The sequence below is a fragment of the Desmodus rotundus genome, chromosome 4 (assembly GCF_022682495.2).
Source record: "Desmodus rotundus isolate HL8 chromosome 4, HLdesRot8A.1, whole genome shotgun sequence".
Lineage (NCBI taxonomy): Eukaryota > Metazoa > Chordata > Mammalia > Chiroptera > Phyllostomidae > Desmodus > Desmodus rotundus.
The window spans coordinates 32,683,372-32,705,549 of NC_071390.1; the positions used below are offsets into that span (position 1 = coordinate 32,683,372).

At 38.9% G+C, this 22,178-nt stretch overlaps 1 protein-coding gene across 2 annotated transcripts in view; it reads right to left on the bottom strand.

The window, feature by feature from the left end:
- A1CF (APOBEC1 complementation factor) overlaps positions 1-18,477 on the bottom strand; it is a 75,249-nt gene extending 56,772 nt beyond the window's left edge. For both annotated transcript variants that reach the window (XM_024563425.3, XM_024563423.3), the window contains exon 1: positions 18,383-18,477. The gene's annotated coding sequence lies outside the window, so the exon portion shown is untranslated. The remainder of the gene's footprint in view (positions 1-18,382) is intronic.
- Between the last annotated feature and the right edge of the window lie 3,701 nt (positions 18,478-22,178).

The window sequence follows — 22,178 nt, forward strand, 5'->3', positions numbered from 1 at the left end:
TAAATTAGCTCAATTATTCTCCTTGGAAAATTGTTTGTAATTGGTCTTAGGCTTATTTTGGAAATGAATTATTGCAATAATTTTTATTTGACCATGCATAATGAACCATAACAAAATTAATAGAATATGTGCATACATAGATTTTCAAAATGTAGTCATAAAAACATCACAAAAAGTCCCAATATGTGGATTCTTATTTTTTTCAAAGCAATATATATCAGCACAAAAAAAAGTTAACCAGAATCCCTTTCATGTTACTAAAGCACTAGTAATGAATGAATCATGCATTAATTTGGCTCTGGTCAATTTGGGCCTAGTTAAGGCCCAAAACAAAGAAATTAAAGTTGTTCATAGTAGCTTTGCCTATCTTACTTTAGAAGATTACACAGTTTTAGGGAAGGACAGGCTTACATTTAAATTTTAGTTCTGCCACCAGGATTTGAAGTTTTTCTAAGACCCTGTTTTCTGAGACCCTGTTTTCTAAGAAAAGAGTAGGAACACTAATACCTAACTTGATTTTTTTAAAAACAAAGGATTTAATAAGTCAGATAATGGATATTGGATATAAGAGCACTTAACATAGTGCTTGGCATGCAGAAAGTGCTCAATAAATATCCCCTTTTTGTTCTTTATCTGTTTCTGCGGTTGACTCATCTTAGCCATCATCTGTGGTTCTCTGAATGGCTGTTCTCACTTCTAGCAATGTCTGAGATGAAGAGAAATGTAGTTTTAACCTCTTTCATATGGCTTTAATAATTGATCCAGTTATCTATGTTTTCATTTTTTGACCAGAAATATCCTTAAGACCCTCAGTCTGTATGTGTTTGTCTCATGGAGCATCTTAGTGTTATAACGAAAAGTAGACACAATATAAATATTCAATGCTGAAGAAATATTTGAATAAGAAGTGGTACAGTGCAGCTAATAAAATTGATGTAATGGAATATATAGTGATTTAGATAATTTGTGAAATAAAATCAAGTAGAAAAGAAGGCTATAAGAGACAATACATAGTCTGTTTTGTGTTAATTTTTATATTCATTAAGACTGATTATAAAAGGCTAACTAGTTATATCTGGGTGATATAACAGATTATATTTCTCATTCTTATTTGACTATTTTCAGCTTTTTAAAATATACCACTCCTACTCTAATAATTAAAAAAAGTAAGTTAAATTACATTAATAAATGAATGTCAATGAAAACAAGCTATATCAAAAATGATGAGAAGTGGCCAAGATTCTTTTATGAGAAAACTGTATTATTTATTAGAAAACAAAAAAATGCTGAAAATAATATAACTAAGCATTAAAGTAAAGAAGAACAAAATAGATTAATGACATTAGAATAAATCAAAGATAAAATTAATAAAAGAAAAATCTGTAGACTTGATAAATAAATGTAAAATGATTGAAAAGATCGGCAACTTAGTATACCTCTGGCACTCTTGACAAGGTATCAAGGAGAAAACCTATGTTAAAAATGAAGGATAAATGAATATGAGCACAGACTGAGACACTTTTATAGAAAGACATGTTTTTATAAATAAATTAAAAAATATAGATGCACTACACAATGATCTAAAAAGTATGAATTCTCAAAGTTACCTCAGTGGTGAGTTAAAAATTTGAATAATAAACATTCGATGCTGTCCTCTCGAATAACACAAGCTCCAGAGGGTTTTATTAGGCAAGTTGTACAAATCATTTAAGAAACAAATATTTGTTTTGTTATGCAAAACATTGTGAAGTATAGAAAAAATGGAAAACGTATGAAATTATCTACAGGCTTATTTATCATATGTCTGATACAAAGCCAGACAAGTAGACCGTTATCACATATAACTCTATATATGACCTGAATATAGCAAAGTAGCAAAATACTCCTATGCAATAAACATGATGGGCTTAATACAAGAATGCAAAGATTATTCAACCTTAGTGATACCATTAGTTTAGTTTAACTTACTCACTGATGTGGAAGAAAATATATATAGTCGTCCCAGGAAATGTAAAAGTGGCACTTAATAAAATTCAATACCCACTACTGATTTAAAAACATACCCTTAGTAAGTTAAAAATAAAACATTCCTAAATTGACAGAGAACATCTGTCAAATATGAAGCAAATATCATGCTTGTCAAACACTGCAATCATGCATTTTCATGAAAAATAAGTAAACCGGCCCTGGCTGGTGTGGCTCAGTGTATTGAGCGCTGGACTGTGAAGCAAAGGGTCGCCAGTTTGATTCCCAGTCAGGGCACATGCCTGGGTTGCAGGCCAGGTCCCCATTGTGGGGTGTGTGAGAGGCAACCACACACTGATGTTTCTCTCCCTCTCTTTCTTTCTCCCTTCCCCTCTCTCTAAAAAATAAACAAAATCTTTAAAAAAAGTAAACCAAGTCTACAAAACCATTAGAATTAATAAAAGAATACTACAAAAGAATAGTTATAAAGTAGATGTTCCCTATTTAAACAGGAATGACAGAAATGCAATGAGAAATCTGAACAGTAGAAACAAAACACAAATAATAAACTTAATGAAAAATATCCAAAGTATATATGAAGAAAATGATAAAATTTTATTTCCTTCTAAAGGATATGAAAGCCTGGATAATGGAAGTCTAATCATAAATATGTTCTTCCCAAATTATTAATCTACTACAATACTAATTTAAATTCTATAGAAAATTAAATTCTAAATTCTGAAATTTGAAAAGTTGATTGTAAAGTTTATCTGGGAGGAAAAATGTACAATAAATGCCACAACATATTGAAAGTATAGAATTATTTGGAACCAGCCTAATCAAAAGTTAATAAAAATGGGCACAGACATGGACAAATAGATTAGTGGAATAAAAAGGTTTAGACCCATCGTTTTGATTACATTGCAATTTGCCAATAGGTGCTGTTTCAAATGATAGGAATAGCTGAGGCAATTTGACAAAGAGATAAAGTTGGAACACCATCTCACAATGTATACCAAAATTCTAAGTAGATTTAAGAAATAACCTTTGAAATCATTGTATAACTACCAGAATACAATATGGGAGAGTAATTTTATAATCTTGTGATGCAGGATGTCTCACTAACCAAGCGTATTAAGAGCCATAAATAAAAGACCAGCAGATTTGACTACATAACAGTTACAAACATCTGTAGGGGCAAAATAAAGTTAAAAAGAAGCCACAGACTGGAAGAAAGTGATTGCTATTTACATAAATACAGAGAAGTACTCTCTGTAATGTACAGAGAGTACTTCCAAATCAATGACAAAGAGACTCACAAATCAGTGAACAAAAGAGCAAAGGATATGAGCAGTCAATTCACAGAAAAAAATATGGTTTGTAAATATACCATTTAAATATGTATGGTCACCATCTTTAGTGATCATAAAAAAGCAAATTAAAACAAAAAACAAGATATTTTGATTTTTTGTTTATTATATAGCAAAATTTAAAAAGGTTTCAAATAAGAAGAAAATGTAGCTAACATTTACTAAACACTTGGCATATATGCTATGTTCTAAAAACTTTAAACACACTTTAAACATTTAATTCTTATTAAAATTCAGTAGGGTAGGTAACATCATTCCTGTGATACAGGTAGTAAACCAAGTTGGCGAGGTCAGTGTGCCCAAGGTTATTCCCATAGTAAGTAGCAGACGTATGATTTGAACCTAGGTAGTTTGGGGCCAAGTCTGTGCCCCTAGTTACTAAGTTAGACTTCTCAGTTTTCTCCCCTAAAAAAAAAAAGAGACAAGTGGTGACAGGGGAGGGCGAAGAGGGAGGTGATAGGTACTTAGCTTCCCTGAAAGTGCTCCTGGGAGGAACATGCACCAGAACGAAACCCATGAGGGTGATAGGGTGAGTCTGTGTTCTCCGCCATAGGCAGGTGGTCATTTAAATCACTCTGGTAAATGGACTATTGTAACAGCTCTTATGAGTGGTGCTGTGGTTAGACTGTCTGATGGTTCACTTGGACACATTTAGGGGCTGACCCCCTTAGGACAGGGTCCAAACTGGACACATGGTCATTGAAAGCCTCGGTTATGTACTTGGTCGTACCTCCCTGAAACATTACTCCGCGGCAGAGTGCAGAGTCTTTTTGGGTGACTAAGTGATGCATCACTTGGCAGGTTCTCGACTCGGATTTCACGTGAATTTCTATTATTATATTTGAATTAAAGCGTTGGTTCCTTCCTCCCACCGATCTCTAGATCTTCTGGATTGCAGATAGCCAAAGGGGAGGAATTCAGCTATGGACCGAATATCTGCAGGAATTGTACAGTGGTGGGTAACCACGGCCACAAGTACTGCTCTAGGGCACCAAACACAGCTGTTTTGAGAGCAGGGCCCTCTCTGCCTCTCTTTACCTCCACCTTCAAATGTCTGTGTAATTTCCTTTTTTCTCCTCCTCTTTCTTGCTCTCTTCTCTTCTTTAATCTTGCATTTTCTTCTCTCTCCTGCTCCTCTGGTGACACCCCTGGCTAAAAGAAGTTGCTGTTTCCATCTAGCAGGTATATTTACTTTTAAGACAAGTGTTTACCTGTTGTAGAGAAGCAATGTGGTTTAGGAAGTGCTGACAGACTTTCTAAAGAGATGGTTATTTTTGCCAAGATGTATAGGGCCAGCCAATACTTTGATTAGTTTGTTGATGTTGTAAGTCCATATACTATCCTATTTGGAGCCCCCCATGTCCTAAATAAGGTAACTTAAAGCAGCAAAACCTAAGATACTGAGAAAATTGCACCATAGTAAATGTATCTACAGGGAACAAATACTGTTGGAGCTACTGACTTAGAATTTACCAGAGAAAAAGGATAAGCAGATGTATAATAGATAAACGATTGTATTGCAATTTTTGTGTATGTCGTTATACTGAGTACACACATAAGCACGCACCTGGATTAGATCAGCGCATTAGAAATGTGCAGGGGAGCCATGTTCTCCCCACTTTTTCTTTTCTAACTTATATCAGGAACCACACACACCCTCATTTAAGAGAGAGATACACAAACTCTTGGGAAAGTTAAGTACATTCACCTGGCCCACAGGTCTTCATTTTTGCAAAACAATGCTGACAGCTAGAAATTCTTTTTGGTTTTTTTGAGGAATAAGTAATTTTAAATAGAATAAAAAATAAATTTATTCTCATTTTAAAAGTCTGTTTAAAATTGCAGAATTTATGGTCTCGTTAGTGGAAATAGTCCCAGACATTTAGTATACTCTCATTAAGGGAATATTATAGAGGTACATTTTATCTGCCTCAAAAGACATTTTACCATTTATTTTCTTAAAACACCCTTTAAATATCAACAAGGAGCCTTTCAAGGCAAGGAGCCTTGAAATGGTAAATTACACAAGAAAAGATAGCAGAGAAGCATTAACCTACGCACATCTTGTCAAAATAGGACTTTGGAATTTAAATATACAATATTCCTAAATTTTAGCAAGTAATATTTACTGCATTAAGTCTTTCCTCCCCATATTTTTATCATGCTCCATAAACAAGTCCACTGTAATCTTCTGCTCAGAGTGTGTCTACTTTGCGTGAATTCCTTAACTGTGACTTGCAGCACCTTGCTAACCAGGGCCTTAACCTTAAAATTGTGGACCACTGTTGAAACATACTTCAAACTGGCACTAAAAGATTTAAGAACAGTCTTTGTCAAAGCCAGCTGACAGCAGATTTGAGATGCAGGAGCTATGGAGAAAGAGCAGACTCCCTACCTGGCCTCACATTATAATCATCTCTACTTGGGCATCACCCTCCCCACCCCTAGAGAGAGGTTCTGGTTCAACTAGTCTGGAGGTGGGCCCAGGACATTATATGTGATGTGATGTATGTATCACCTCCTCGAGTGATAGTGTACACCTGAATTTAGAACTGCTGAATTCAGCTCCAGTCTGTACATGTTAAATGTCAACCAGAATGAAACAATGTTAAGTAATTAAATTTACCGTATCTGCCACAAGGGCAGGATGGATACATAAAAAACTTTTAGTAAAAAGAAGAAAGAGTCTGTAAAAGAAAGGTAGAGACTGAATTACAGGAGAAAAAGGGGGATAAAATAAAATGATTCTGTAATAATTGTCTGGATTTTCATCATTTCTAGTGGATAAATGTTTTCCTAATTGCTAGTATTTAGAAATACTGACCTTGAAATATATATTTTTAAAAAGTATACATCCTTCCTAGATTCTGGCTGAAGGGATTTGTTTTCAATTCAGTTTCCATGAGGACCAACCAATAAGATGTTCATTTTAGTACTGTATGCATAAAACTATGATTCATCATGGTTTGTGTATAAAGAGGAAGCAAAAGCTGTGAGGTAGAGAAAGCACAGAGAGTAGAAAGTAAGGATGGCTTTTAGGGGGGAGAGGAACGGATGCAGGAAGTACACAGCTGAGTCAAGTTACCAAAGAAGTGCCTTTGCAAGTCTGTGAATCCCTACTGCTGAGGTCCTTATGGTGTCTTTCTCCAAAGCAGACTCCAGTATGGGCTCCTCATGAAGCCTGGATCTTGACATTTTTCCTGCCTTCTGTACGTGTGTACTCTTACTGGTTGCTCCTCTTACAGTCCTACCTCCATCCCTCACCCCTTCTTCCATTACTGGATTTAATTTGAGCTCAGCAGAGGTGTTGAATAAAACTTCACTGCTTTATACCCTCTGGGCACAGCCTCTCTGTTTTGCATACCACTGCTAGATCAATCTCCTTACAGTGTCCCTTGTAATATTCTCTTGCTCAAAACCTTCACTGGCCTCATCATGAACCATAAAGAAACAGCCCTCTCCCTTAGCCTGACATCGAGTGCCTTCCAGGATCGGGCCCTAACTCCGCTTTCCTGATTATCTCTCAACGGCAGTCTAGTGAGCCCATCGGGTTTCCAGTTACATCTTTGGTCCCCTTGTTCTTGTTTCCCATTTGCCCTGTACTAGAGTTCCCATCCTCCTTTCCTCAGTCTCCCTGGCTGAGAAAAACTCATGCTTGCTCCGCCAGGTTGTGTGTGGTTTTGTGGGTGTGCATGCATGAAGGCACCGGCACACACGGGATGAGAGAGCTCCTGGCGGCCAGTGCGGTGAGCACGCCCCACAAGAGACCTCCCGATACTCCCCTTCCCTTCTGTAACCAGCTCTGACACCACCACCCTTTATAAACCCTTCAGCCTCTGCTCCCAGCTTGGACACAATGTCAGAGACTCTGAAACAGGGATTCTAATAAGTGACCTGTTCTTTGTTGACTCTGAAGATTGAGAGATGAGTACTGATATTATTTTAATCCAAAGAGATTTTGGAAAATTTTAGTAGCAGATGGAATCTGTGCACGTGCTGGAGGAGGGACAGGGGGGCAGGGAGGAAATGGAAAGGCTTACAATCAGACAATCTGAGGAGCTTTCTACTCACTTGGGCTCACGCTGTGATGGGTAATTTTATATGGCAACTTAACTGGGCCATGGAGTGCCCAGACAGGTGGCCGAACATTATTCTGAAAGTGTCTGTGAGGGTGTTTCGGGATGAGATTAACATTTTAACAGGCTGTATGAAGCAGATTGCCTTCCCTAATGGGGACAGAGCTCATTCACTCAACTGAAGACCTGAATAGCACAGAAATGTTGAGTAAGAGGGAACTCCACCTCTTTTCTGGCCTTCAGACCTGAACTGAAATAGGGCCCTTCTGGGGTCTCAAGCTGACTGGCTTTCGTCAGAAACTACATATTGGCTGTCCTGAGTCTCCAGCTTGCTCACTGAAGATTTTGGTACTTCTCAGCCTCAGTAATCACATAAGCCAACTTCTTAGAATAAATCTCTTTTGATAGATAAACAGATAGATGTAGGTATATATCTCAGAGATACTAGTAAACAGTATTATTATCCTAAAGGTATTAGCACAGGGACAACACTGAAAACACTTATGTGTGCATATTAGCCAGTTGGAGTTCCATTTCTGTTTCCCTGGAGCACCCTGGCTGGTGCAGACGCAGGGATGGTTTTGTGTGATTGTCCCTGTGCAGTTGGGCTACAGATGACTGTTGTGTTGTCTTCAATCAGTTATGATGCCCAACTCTTCCCACTACGCCTGCCTTTCGTAACGATACCTGGGGAAGAGAACTGGCAGCGTTTAGAAATTCTAGCATTGCGTAGCCTTATGAGAGGAAAATGTCTTTGCATAATATGTTTAATTTCTAAGTTGACTTACAAATTGGTAAAGTGGTAATGACAGCATGCAACTTAGATACAGATATCCTTCAGCTCAAATGCAGATGTTTCTGCAATAATCCCGGGGCCGATTATTTATGTGACGGATTACAGAGACTTGATGAACTGTATTTCAGTCTTCTTGGTCTCGTGTTATTATGTCTTTTTTTTTTTTTTTCTGTTGAGATTTTCCTTTTGGACTTAGTTGCTGGATCTGTTTTCTACAGATCAATTTGGAAAAACTAAGTTGAAAACTTCATTCTCACCAAGACTGCCAATCACTAATTAGCGGAATAGATTTGATTGGTGAGTGAAGTTTACTAAATCCAACTATCTGAAGTTCTGTAGTACAGTGGCCCTGAGGCAATCTGACCCTTGTAATGAAAGACGGCCTTATGTTTCCTTTAAAAACGTCAGATTATATACATTCTGATATTATGCTAATTTACATGCATTGGCATAAACTGTCCTTACTAAATTCTTGCTATTTCTATTCAGCCACTGAGTCCAGACACATTGCCCTTCTTTGGATTCCCACTGCCATTAATTATGGCCTATGCAACCATCATTTAATACTAGATTATTGTCTTAATTCAGCCTCTAGTCTTTTCTATTTCTAAATACCATGTGCATAACACTGGTTATTTTTTTTAATCCTCAACAGAGAATGTTTTTTATTGTTTTTAAAGAAGGAAAGGGGACAGGGAGAGAAAGAAAAACATCAGTGTGAGAGACAAACATCAATTGGTTGCTTCCCACGTGTGCCCTAACCAGGGATCAAACCCACAACCTAGATGTGTGCCTTGACTGGGAATCGAACCACAACCTTTTGGTCTATCAGATGATCCTCCAACCAACTTAGCCACCCAGCCCTGCCTAAAACTGGTTAATTTTTAAAAAATATCCATTTGATACTACTTTTCTACTAAGAGAATTTCAGTGACTCCATATTCTATAACTATTAATTAATGTCAACTTTCCATTTCATCACCTATCAAAATTACCCAACTTTGTACTCCATATTAATTTTCAGTGTATACTTCATCTCAGGCCAGTTTGAAAGATGGCCAGGAGTTAAGAAAAGAAGGGAGAAGGAAGGGACGTTAGGAGACAGATGGAGGTGAAAACAGCATGGATGGTTGACAAGTTGAGTATGGTTAGAATGTTGAATGAAAGTTGGGAGGGGACATCAGGAGGAAGTGGTAACAGATAAGGCTCATTAAGTAGGCAAGAATTAAAACAGTATTGGCATGATAGAATATTCTTGTTGTATTTTGAAGTCACTGAATCAGCATGGACAAGTTCTGACAGGACCTGGTGTACTTTAGAAAGATGACTCTCTGAGTTTTATTGAGAGTAGATTAGAGGAAGAAATCCTAGTTTAGGGACAGGTGGGGAAATAAAAAGAGCATAAATATGACTTTAGCAATGAAGATGAAGAGAGGGAGGGCCATAACCTCCCCAACCACGTGCACTCATGTTTTTAGCTCCAGCTTTTAGCACTGAGCCTTGGGCTTAGTAGATGTTTCACCAAGTGTCGCTGAATGGAACGGAAATTTCATGTAGCTGCTCTGACTACTACGGACTTTTTTGGTCCTAACCTTCCAGTTTCACCCAATGATATTAAAATATACAGTATTTTGCTCTGTGTTGTTCATTATTGATGCACATGTGGGAAGAAAACCATGGGATCATGGATTCAAACTGACATAGGTTTGAATGCCAGGGTTCTACCCTAAGAACTTTGCAAACTTGGGTCATTATCTAACCATGTCCAGTTTCTTCATTTTGGAATTGGGGATGACAGTGCCTGCCCCATCAGTATTGTTATAGTCATCCAAAAAGGTAGAATAAGTGCACAGTTCAGAGTTTGGTACGTGGTACTTAATGGTACTTTTCCTTATCTTCTACCTTTTCCCTTCTTTCTCCAATTAGGTAGTTCTTTTATTTAACAAATAGTATTGTGAATCTGTTTTACGCATAACACTGTTTGGTCTGGGAATTGAAAAATAAGTAGAATAATGTTCTTGCCCTTCAGGAACTCTTAATTTAGTATTATAAATTATATTCATTTTCTAGCAAAGTAAGAGTCCTTGGAGAACGGACTGGTCAGTTTTCCTGGGACTCTGTTGGCAGCTCTGGAGAACCCTCCATGGATTTCTTGATTTTAGGGACAAATGTACAATATATCTCTGTATCCAACACAGCAGGTAGAACAATGTGGAACTTAAACAAGGAATAAAGAAATCAATTCTTAATGGGTAAGTTAACAATAATTCTGAGGGATCTTCTTGGTGCCCTTTCATCTAGTCACTTCCCTTGAAATGGACCTGACACTAGTCCCCTCCACTGCGGTTCTGCTGCCCCATTTAGCCCCTCCCCACATAATCCTCTCTGAAGGGGTCTGCCGCCCTGCTCGTGTAGGGACTGGGTGGGGGCAGGCTGCATTACTTCATGCTTGCTATTCTTCAACAGGCTGCATCTTTGTAAGTGGCTCTGTGTCCTTTGATGGGTTTTTGGTGTATCTATGAAAATAACGGAGCCGGAGTTTGCACTCCAGTGTGAGGATTCTGGTGTCTACCCGGCTTCCGTTTCAAATTACACAGGTTCCTTTAAATCATTCTGGGCCAAATTAATTAGGAGGCCCTGCCTGTGATAGAGAACATCTCTGCCTTGGAAAGACAGCTACAGAGTCGAGGAGAAATTGTTCCTCATGTTCACTGCAACCCAGTGGAGGAGACAGTGACTTTCTAAGCCACCTGATGTCCAGTCTAAAAACACTTTCTACACATTGACTTCAGAGCCCGTCTTTCTTCTGTTGATAGTGAGCACTGTATAATTGATGCAGACATAAGAGGAGAATTATAGATGCAGTAGCTAAGGTTTATGCACACGTACTTACTTGGTGGTGTTGTAAGCACTTAATGTATGGCCTGTGGTCTGATTCTGACAAGAACTTTGATTTTACAGAAGAGGAGACAGACACAGAGAAGTCAAATTGTTTGATAAAGGTCGCATAGCTAGTCAGTGCTGGAGCCAGGATCTCAGCCAGCCATTCTGGGCCTAGAGCCGCCTGCCTTAGCATTATAATCGCCTCCCTCTCTACCATGCTAACGCTGTGAATCAGCTTCGGTTCATTGAGCTTTAGGAAATCCTTTGAAATCTTGAAATATGGAATTAGTATTATGAGAAATATTTAGCTTTAGGGCTTATTTGAAAGGCCAGTTAAAATAAGAGTTTCTAGACTTTATAGGATTTTCCTCTTATCTTAAAATACCCCAAGGAGCCATCTGATGGCATTCCCTAGATGATTCTGATTTAAGTCAATGCACCTGTATTAAGTAATTTGTACAACGTGTCAGAGACGTGGAGACGTCTGCTAAGGGTGGTGCTCAAATGACTTTAATCATAAATCAAAATTATTTACCAACCTAAATCAATTCTTTCTCAAAGATCAGACAAATACCTGCCATTCAAATACCCTATATTATCCTCTGGTTACCCATGACACTTCCACAATGGGCCACCTCTTTTCTACATCTTCCCTTTGCCACCATCAAAACTTTACTTGTCCTAAGTACCATTTCCACAGGGCTTTACCAGGCTGTTCTGCTAAGTGATTTTAGGCTAAAGTGTTCCTGAGTGCCCCTACCCCTCACACTCTGCATCCCAACTAATTTGTATTTTAACAAGGAACTTCTGAAACATACTCTTATTATCCCAAATGAACAACTCTACTGAGGCTGGCAGAGCTCCTATTTGGGAGCATTTGGGTCTTAATTTAAAGCTACAAATTAGGTCAGTTTAAATATGGGGCTCCCTCAGCATCCAGAGACCTAGCAGCCCAATTATTCTTTCTCCGGGGAGGAGGGCGTGTCCTCTTCAGACACCAGCAGGACTTTGGTGTAAGGCAACCAAGTCATTCAGGACAATCACTGTGTGTTTTTGGAGACACCTTTACTATGTTCATGGTGCCTGTGTCTACACATATTTCCTCTGTGACCTGGGCCTGGGAGGTTCTCAGAGTAACCAAGTGGGTGCGTCTCCTTTAACTGAGTCTCTGGCGTGTTCTGTCTGGAGTCTGGGTAGAGCAAAAAGGGCAGGGCTCAGAGTGAAGGGAGTAGTCCTCTTACCCGCGGGGGGCCTTTTAATCTGCCTCCCAGAATTGTGTAATTCAGGCTGAATTAGAAATGCTGTACGGTGGGAGGTGACATCATGCAAAGGGCCTGCCCGAGGGTTGGGGTCCTGCACTCGGACTCTTACCCGGGACAAAAAGTGCCTTTCATCCTCGGGAAAGTCATTTAGCTTTTCTCTGTCAAATAAAAAAAACCTCAAAGTTTCTTTCTAGTTCTAAGATTCAGTGCTTCTCAGTGTTCCATTTATACTCTGTTTACAGAGTGGTGTGTGCCAGGCTGCTGGAGTTCGCTCCTGTTTCTACCACTTATTAGCTGTGTCCCTAAGACTTAACCTCTGTGTTGGAAAAATGGCATAGCAGTAGTCTTATTCCATAGGATTCCATAGGACCCCATAGGATTAACAAGTTAGTATATGTGCCTGGCACATGGCAGGAGCTACATAAGGACGTAAGACCTATTATTAATATTAGTAATAACATCATCATAGGATGTCAGTTCTAACTGGTTGGTAATACGTGCCCGACATGTGAGTCATGAAACCCTGAGGTAAGCACTTATATGTGCCAACACAGCTTCCCTCCATGGCTCAGATTCTGATTTCTGACTTCCACAGCAAGAAATCAGAGGCGTTAGGATTTAAGAACATCTAATAAGCCAGTTTACTTTAGGCAGAAGGCTCCAGCTGAAAAGATGTGTACTAAACACAATTCTAAAGAAGAGCTGGGTAGAATGCTACGGTCAAATTAATAGAAATGAACAATTGCACTTGTACATAATGCTCTGCCAGTCTTTTAGGAGACCCTAAAGAGTGAAGGAGAATCTTCCTTCGCTTCTTTCTCTATGTCAGTGACAGCATTTGTACTGGTTTAAACCTTTTCAGGTTGCTTTCTTCTGGGACCTGCATGGGACTGGTTTTCTGCTCACCTTCCATGTGGATCCTCAAGACCTTCTTTCGTAGTTTCATCTAATCTCTTCATTTATCAACAGATTGGTTAATGTCTAGAACAGTAGTTGAAGGCTCTCTATATAATCAGCACCCTGCTACGTAAAGAGAGCTAGGCCCGTATATACCAGGCAAGAGCGTCTTTCAATTAACTAGCTTGGGACAATTGGATTTGACTCAATTCCCTTGAAGAAATGAGGCATACTAAATTGACTATGGAGAAATTTGGCATTAAAAAAATCAAATAAATTCTTCTGTATAAAATGCTTTGTAGACTAGAATATTCTAAAGAAGTAAGGTGGTATGGTAGTCAATTCCGCTATGTAAATCTGGTGTTTTTAAATCAACTGGGCATCCCAAAAACAATGATAATTTTTTAACTTCTAGAAGAAGAGAAGAAGACAAGACATCACTATATCACTGAAGGGGGCATTTTATACAATTGCAAACCAATTAGTTCACTTAGTCATTTCATCTGGCCAAATTACAATGTACTCATTCCCTTTAACTATATTATCTACCAGTGCAGAATATTGTACATAACCTTGCAAACTAGAGGGAGTTATCTTAATCCTTGTTATTATTTCCCTCTTAATGTTATCAGGGACCAAACCCTATTGAAATAAGCAAAACCTGAAAAATATTTTCCATATAACCATTAACACCTATATAAAAAAATATTAACATGTACATATTGTATGAAGAAACAAAACAGTTTATATATCTTTAAAAAATCCAATTAGAGAGCTAAAGATACCAGCATATTTTGGTCAACACAACAATTTTTATAAAAGAAAATAATTTTTGGTTTGGATCAATCAGAAATATTCAATATATATGGTATTTGTCTTTCATTGACCGGCTTATTTCATTTAGCACAATATTCTCCAGGTCCATCCATGATGTTGCAAAAGGTAAGATTTCTTCTTTTTTATTGCTGTGTAGTATTCCGTTGTGTAAATACACCACAGCTTTTTTATCCCCTCCTGTACTGATGGGCACTTAGACTGTTTTGAGATCTTGGCTATTGTGAATAGTGCCGCTGTGAAAACAGGGGCGCCTTTGTTTTCTGTGTTGGTGTTGTGGGATTCTTAGTGTATATATTCCCAGGAGTGGAATTTCTGGGTCAAAAGGGAGTTCCATTTTTTAACTTTTTGAGGATATTCTATATTGTTTTCCACAGTGGCTGGACCAGACTTCATTCCTACCAACAGGGACGTGGGTTCCCTTTTCTCTACATCCTCTCCAATGCTTGTTTGTTGATTTATTGATGGTAGCCATTCTGATAGGTGTAAAGTGATGTTTCATGGTTTTAATCTGTACCTCTCTGATGATGAGTGATATTGAGCACTTTTAAAATTTGTCTATGGGCCATGATATGTCCTCTTTAAGTAAGTGTCTGTTCAGGTCCACTGCCCTTTTCCTCATTGGGCTGTTTGCCGTCCTCGTGTTGTGCTGTATTAGTTCTTTGCATATTTTGGAGAGTAAACCCTCATCAGATATATCCTCGGCAAAAATGTTCTCCCACACAGTGGGTTCCCTGTTCTTCTTGCTGATGGTTCAGTCGGTGAAAGACAAATACCACCTGATCTTGCTTATACGTGGAATCTAAGGAACACAGTAAACTAACAAATGGAATAGAAACAGAAGCATAAGTACATAGAACAGACTGACAGTGTCTGGAGGGGAAGTGGGGGAAGATTAGGTGAAAGATGGTAAAGAGATTAACCAAAGAACACTTATGCACAACCCATGGACACAGGCACGATATGGGGATTGAATGTGGGAGGGGAGAGAGTGGGGATGGATGGAGGTGGGGAAGGGGAGAAAAAGCGAGAATAACTGTAATTGCACAAACAATAAAAAAGGTATGTAAAAATATTCAACACAAAGTTTTCATTAAAAATTCTAAATAGTTTTTAAATGCTGATGACCTAGTTGGACTAGGTTTGATGTACCAAACTGATAAACCAGCTTTCCTGGTCCAATCAGCAGGAAACATTTGTTAATAAAGGCCTGGATTGTCCAGCAAGCAGTGGGCCCAGGAGCAGATGGGACTGAGATTTTTAATATAGAATGCCACGCAGTAGTGTTGGTCCTTTTCCAGGTGCTTTTCCCAGGGGGCGGGGGGTTGGTTGGGCTGCTAGAACTGTACTTTAGAGGAGCCTGGTTACTGTTTCTATGGGTAAGATAAAACAGTGTTTATCCTCTGTTGATCAATATCATCTTGTTTGAACTTATTGAGTCATTTGGAGACACATAAGGTAATGACGGCCATTGTGCAATAGTACCCAACGTGCTACTCCGCTTTCTGAGAGATGGCAATATTTTAGAAATTACTGAAACATTTTTAATATCAATTGGCTGTGTGACGAAATGAACACAGACTGTGACAGGTGTCCTGCATGTTTCCGTGGGAAGGGAGTTGGGCTTTTAACTAAGAGTTTCCTTGAGCAACATTCTCTAAAATATACTAGTTTTTTTTTTTTGTCATTTAAAATAAAAGGGTATAGGTTGTCTCTTTCTCCGAATAGGGTTACTCCTTGTGGCTAATGAAAACTTCATTATTTTTGGATAATTTTTAATTTCAACTATGTTGGTAATGTTTTGACAAAGAGGTGCTAATGGATAGGTTCAGAAAGTTTAGGAAACTTTTCTGGAGGTTGTTACACATGGGAGAATGAAAACGGAAGATAATTACGCTGAATTCCTTGTGTGCTAGGAACTGTGCTTAACTGTTCGCTCCATCCTCTCATTCAATCTTCTAAATTCTATGGGGCAGATTTTACCCCTGTTTTGTACTTGAGCAATCTGAGATTCAGAGAAGTTAAATATTATGCCCAAGGTCACAAACCTAGGGAGTTTTGGTGCAGGCATTCCAACCCAGCTCTGTTAGGAAAAAAGTCCAGTGTTCATTCTATAATGAATCCGGAACACACAGGACCGTAAGTCTCTAGCAGACATAGGGATGGTCCTTTGTGACGGGAGATGGCTGGATTCGTAAGGTCCCTGTTTAGTTGTGATGATTCCAACAGTGATGATTTCAATCAACTGTTGTCACGACTGTTGGATATGGGCTATTAAAATGACTTGTCCTTTCCTAATCTGTGTCTTGAGGAATGCCATTTCTGAGAGATGTTTATAGGTGTTTCTGGAAGACATTCTGTTGTAAATTAAGCTTAGAAAACAAAACCTAGATACTCACGATGAATAAACATATTCACCTAGATACTCACAATGAAGGAACATATTTACACACAGTGTAAATCCTCACCCATTTTGAGTGCAGTGTAACGGTGACCCGCCTGGGCTCTGGGGTCACAGCACCTGGCTGAGAAACCTGGTTCTGCCACTTTTCAGCTGGGCGATGTTGAGCCTGATGGGTTACTTGTTTGAGACTTAGTTTTCTCACTTGTAAAATGTTATAATACTATCTACCTTATATATATCTGTTCTAAGAATAACATGAAATAAATGCATGGAAGGTGCTAAGAAATGCACTTGGCAATATAGTGCTTATATTTCTAATACGTGCCTGTTATTATTACTACTCAAAATACTCATGTAGTAAAAGACCTGTGTAGCCACCATTTCCTCAACTTAGTTGACAATGAAGTCACTCTTATGAGCCACATTTATTAATCTGCACTGAATACAATATAGAAAATATATCTGAAATTACACAAAACCAATGTGGCATTAGCCCAGTTGGAAATAACTGAGTATTCAGTTGTTTTTATATCCACTGCGTCATTTTATATTTGCCTACAACAACTAATTTTTTTCTTGCCAACTATCTTTCCCATGTGCTTACACTTGATAAATAATAAATTAGAACAGTAAAATTGAGAAGTTATCTTGAATGGGCAGTATCAGCGTGTTTCCAGAAAATATGATTCTACAAATGAACCCATAAATCATTTGTCTATTACTCTGTATTTAGTAGGGCAGGGCCTGAGTGCCTTGGCAAATACACAATTTCACTTTTTTTTTTTCAGACCTATAGTATGTGTCTCAGCGCCTACTATAAAGAATGTTTCAGACCAGACTAACACATCTTTGCTCCTAACTTACAATATAATTAGAGTGAATTTGTCAATGTATATTTTGCAAAACACTAATCCAGCACAAATAAAATGTTCTTGATCTTCTGGGAGACACACAGTACACATCCGAGAAGTTCTATGGTAAATAAACGTATTTAGTTGAAACCCATTCTCTTTGGCACTGACTTTGATAATCATGGGACAAAGTCTTTCAGGGCTTTCTGGTAGGAGTGGGATATTACCGACAAGTGCCCTGATTGATTTAGGTCTTTAATTAAAGTACTGGCGTATTTTGGTTGCAAATCATCTTTCTGAGTGAACAGAAAGGTTATGTGAAAACGTATCCACTGCAGCACAATTGCCCAACCCACCCTGAAGGGGAAGATCTAATAATTAGCCATTGTAAGGAAGTTTAACACACTCAAAGCCAACCACTTTCTAGGACTGTTTTTGTTTTTGTTTGCTAGAGTGAAAGGTGAATAGCTGAGGGCACTCCTTTGGTTAGTGCAATAATGGAGAGGAAATAGCAAGGATTCACCAAGCCGGTATTTTTGTTATGGTTTTGGGGGGTTATTTTCAGGCTGAAGGAGAGAAAAAGAGATCATTGGATATATGAAGTTTAAATATGACAGGAATTACGGCCCATACAGAGTGCTCAGTCTGCCAGTGATGGTGATACTACTTCTCTTGTTGATACATTTTTTGTTTCCCGGCGTCCTGGGACCAGGACAGGTGGCGAGCCGGCATCTCTCCCTGCTGTCTGGGACTGCTGAAGAACCGTTTCAGAAACGTCAGCCCCACTCTTGGACCCAAAGTGGTAAATCTGCATTTTTTTGAAACCTCAGGAAATGATTACATCAAGGAACAAAAGGTGATCATCTTTACTATGATCATCCTAATATTTCAGGTTGCTTCACAGTATAAAAACAAACGAGAAAAATCCCTGACTTAGGCTCTAGAACAGAAGAGGGTAGATGCTGTTTTCACTGCATTTCCACTGATCTGCACCGCACACTTTGACAGATTGGAAAGAGAAAAAGCAAAACACATGGACCATACCTGAGTGATTCGGAGATCCCCACCCGGAAAAGGTTTCCTTGATTATGGCGAATTCAACGTGTCACTCTGGTTATGCGCGAATCATCATATCAAACTCCAAAGGTTCAGTGGCTTTAGGTTTGGTTTACAATTCCTGGGAGTTAAACTTTAACTCACCCTGTCTCTTGCATCCATGCAGCCCTTTGACCAGACAATTGGGTCACTACAGCCTAAACAGAATCTACAAAACTACTGTTGTCATGTGTTTGCAAAAGGAAAATGAATTTTTGCATTAAAAACCTTGACATTAATACTATTTTGAAACTGTTTCAGCCACATACATTTCAAAGTAGAACTCAGGGCAATTTATGTAAACTAAACTTTTATTTTTTATTTTTTATTTTACATTAGCTCCCTGTTTTCTACTTATGCCAAAATGATATTAAGCCTAAGATAACTTAGGAGAATATTTGTTTACACTTTTTATATCACTGTATTGCATGGAGTACAGTATGGAGTTGTAGGTCAAGTATGTAGCTAAATGCTAACTTGCAAAATTAAAATACACGAAGCATTTATATAAGCAAGTCAGTAGGGTCAGGTCAGGTTGGGGTAAGCGTGCTTTTCACACAAGCTGCGCATTCAGACTTTAGGAGAAGGCCATCCCTGTGAAAGCCAGCTATGTAGCGGGTTGTATGAGAGGCAAGGCTGTTGCTGATTGCCTGAAATCCCAGTGGCACCTGTGTTTCTTAAAGAATCGAGAAACAATATTTTTAACGTTATAAATTCTACATTCTAAACTTACTGGGAAGAGCTCTAGTCTATGGAGGAAATTCCTAAGGGTAATAGAGCCCACTTAAACAAATAAACATACAGACAAACTAAAACCCTTCTAATTTTGAGTACGTTTTAAGGGTTTGTAAAACCACAGGCCCCCAAACTAGAATTAGAGGACACTCTCACTTGGCTTCGCGGCTAGGAAGAGGAGTCTGGTTTTCTAGGACCTGGCTATTCGCAGAAGTACGTTGGCTGTGGAGAAGCACAGATTGAGCTGTGCTCCCGTAATGTAGACACAGACGAAGATAAGTCAATCAAACACATCTGGGAATGTAAAACAGGCAAAACCAAACCAACCACCCAGCCAAACAAAAAAACACAACACCTTCAGATTTGTAGCCCCGCCTACAGGTTTAAGTTCTCAAATACGGGGAAGCCGTGATTTACTGCAACCTGCCCCAAGGCAGCGCTCAGCAAGGTGTAACAAAACACCCCAGGAACAATGTTTTGCCCTGGAACTGTCCTCCTGGAATGGGACCTAAGGGAAACATTTACGTCCCACGGAGCCAGACAGCTGTAGGAGGGACAAGTGCTTCTACAACCTCCTTGGGAATGGATACCGCCCCCCTCCCTCACTCCCCCAGTCAAGCGTTTAATCCGTTTTCTTCGGGAAAGCTCAGTTTGGGCTTTTGGTTTCCAAATAAGTGAGGAATTCTCACCTTGAGTCCGCCTGGTCCTACAAAGAATTGTTGATGTAAGACTGTCAGTCTTAAAAGGGTTTCCTGTATTATTTTGTGTGGTACGTGCCTGGATGGGGAGACGTTCAGGTGAAGAAAGGAAAGCCAGTGTTTTCTAGGTATCTGGTGATGACAACATACAACAGGTCTAAGAATGAATTCTATTTACTAGTTTGTAAAAAACATGTCAATTTTTCTTATGGGGCCTGGCATTCAACAGAACAGGACTACAATTATGTTAAACCAAAGTGTTTGGAAATCAGTAAAAGCAGTCCTGAAATCGGTCAATTCAAGCAAGAAAATTCATATATTGCTCATTAAAGCTCATTGGCAGTCACGGCATTGTTAGGCTATTGCTGAATAGCTTTGTTCCTTTTTATTTTCTAAGCCATATTTTGTTGGAACAATAGAGATTGTTGATCAGCAATAAAAAAAGACAATACCAGAGCAGCATCTGTCTTTCTGTAGGTTACTCAGGAAACAGCTTGCGGCTCTAGAACAAAGAGAAACCAACTGATAATGAGATCAAATTCGTGACCTTGATCTCATCAGTCTAATCAAGGGAAATAGCTGTACCTAGAATGGCAAGGCTTGCTTTTATTTTGTAAAAATACACCCGGGTTAGCCCCCCTGGGGCCTCATTCTCCTGGAAGGGACAAAGCAATAAACAAATAAACCTGGTTTAAAGAGTGACTGGTACATATTTTTTCATTTGTTTATTCTACAAACAATTACGGAGGACTTTCTGTCTGCTAAGCATTGTGTTAGATGGGTGATGATTTAAAGTGAAAGTAGAATTTACTAGCTGGCTGTTAAACTCAATAAACTGGTTGAATACAACAGAACAGAAAAAATCAAGTGAATTGCCTCTTCCTACCAAGTGTAGGAAGTGTCCACGAAACTTCTCTTTCAGTTACCTGGCTATGGGTACTGGTTATGAAGTAATTTTTATTTTTTTACTGGGGAGCGCAATTTAAAAAGATGTAAAATCCTGTGTTAGTCTCTAGGGATTTAGTGGTTAATAAGCCAGATACAGGATATATGCATTAACCAAATACTCCCCCCCGGTGAGTGACTTTGTTGTAACAAATATTACAAAGGAGAGTTCAGGATGCGAAACCACATGGACCTAGTCTAGTGTGGGACGGGGAGGGTGGGTGAGATGAGGAAAGTCTTCTAGAACATCAGATAGTTAAACTGAGGACTGAGGGATGCATGGGGTAGTGGGGTGGGCATTTTAGTAGGTGGAAATAGCACATGTGGATGCCCTGAGTTTGAATGGGTTTGGCACATTCAAAGAACCGGTAGAGAAGTCCACTTGAGGGGCAAGAGAGAGACATGGGGGGAAGTGTGGATGGAGGTCTACTCATCCAGGTTCCCATTGCTATCGTGGCACAGTGGGAAATCACTGAAGGGTTTTAAGAAGGTGAGCGACACAATCTACTTACATATATTCTGGGTGTAGAGTTGAGAATAGAATGTCATAGATGACATTGTCTGTCCCTCTCCTTTTTTATTGAATTATAATTCACATGTAACATTATATTAGTTACTCCTTTTAAAAATCAAAATATGCTTGTGTTAGAATTATTTCATTCATGTATGTATTCAAATAAGAGTTAATGATTTGTATTTGAGGGAGGCAAAGCATATATGACAGAGAGACCGGTTAGAGAGGAGGTGGCAGGTATTGGTGGTTGAGATTAGGGTGGTGGCATTAGAGCCAGAAAAAATGGACAAAAGAAGGGGTTTGCAAAGTGGACCGTACGCAGGTGCATAGTAGGTGCTCATTAAATGGTAGCTATCATAAATCATTTGCATGTGAACTACTTGGCTGGCGGATTTTAATCTTGTCTTTAATATCAGACTGACATTGCCACGCAGCAGAGCTGGTATATTTAGGCAAAAATCATTAGTTATTGCTGGCTTAGGTAAAACATACAACTTAAAATAAACCAAAATATAATTCAAAGCCAGAGATTATTAAGTGTAAGAAGCTTCCTTCCCCGCCATCCTCCTCCTCCTCCTCTTAGCTCAAGAAAGGATTTATTTACTGTTTTCAGTTTCCTAGGAATTCAAAATTCATTTTAGATGTTGGCTGGTTGGGTAGAGGTATTTAGTTAACTTGAAGGGAATATTCCAAAGAACGAAAGGGCCGCACCTCACACACTGTATAGGACAAAAGCCTAATCCCCCCCGCCTCCCCCCCCCTTTTTTTTTTTTTTTTTGCAAATTGTGTAGAAAGAGCTTTGATTCTGAACCTGGTGCTCAGGAATCTAGTCTTAAAGGTCTCACTTAGGAGC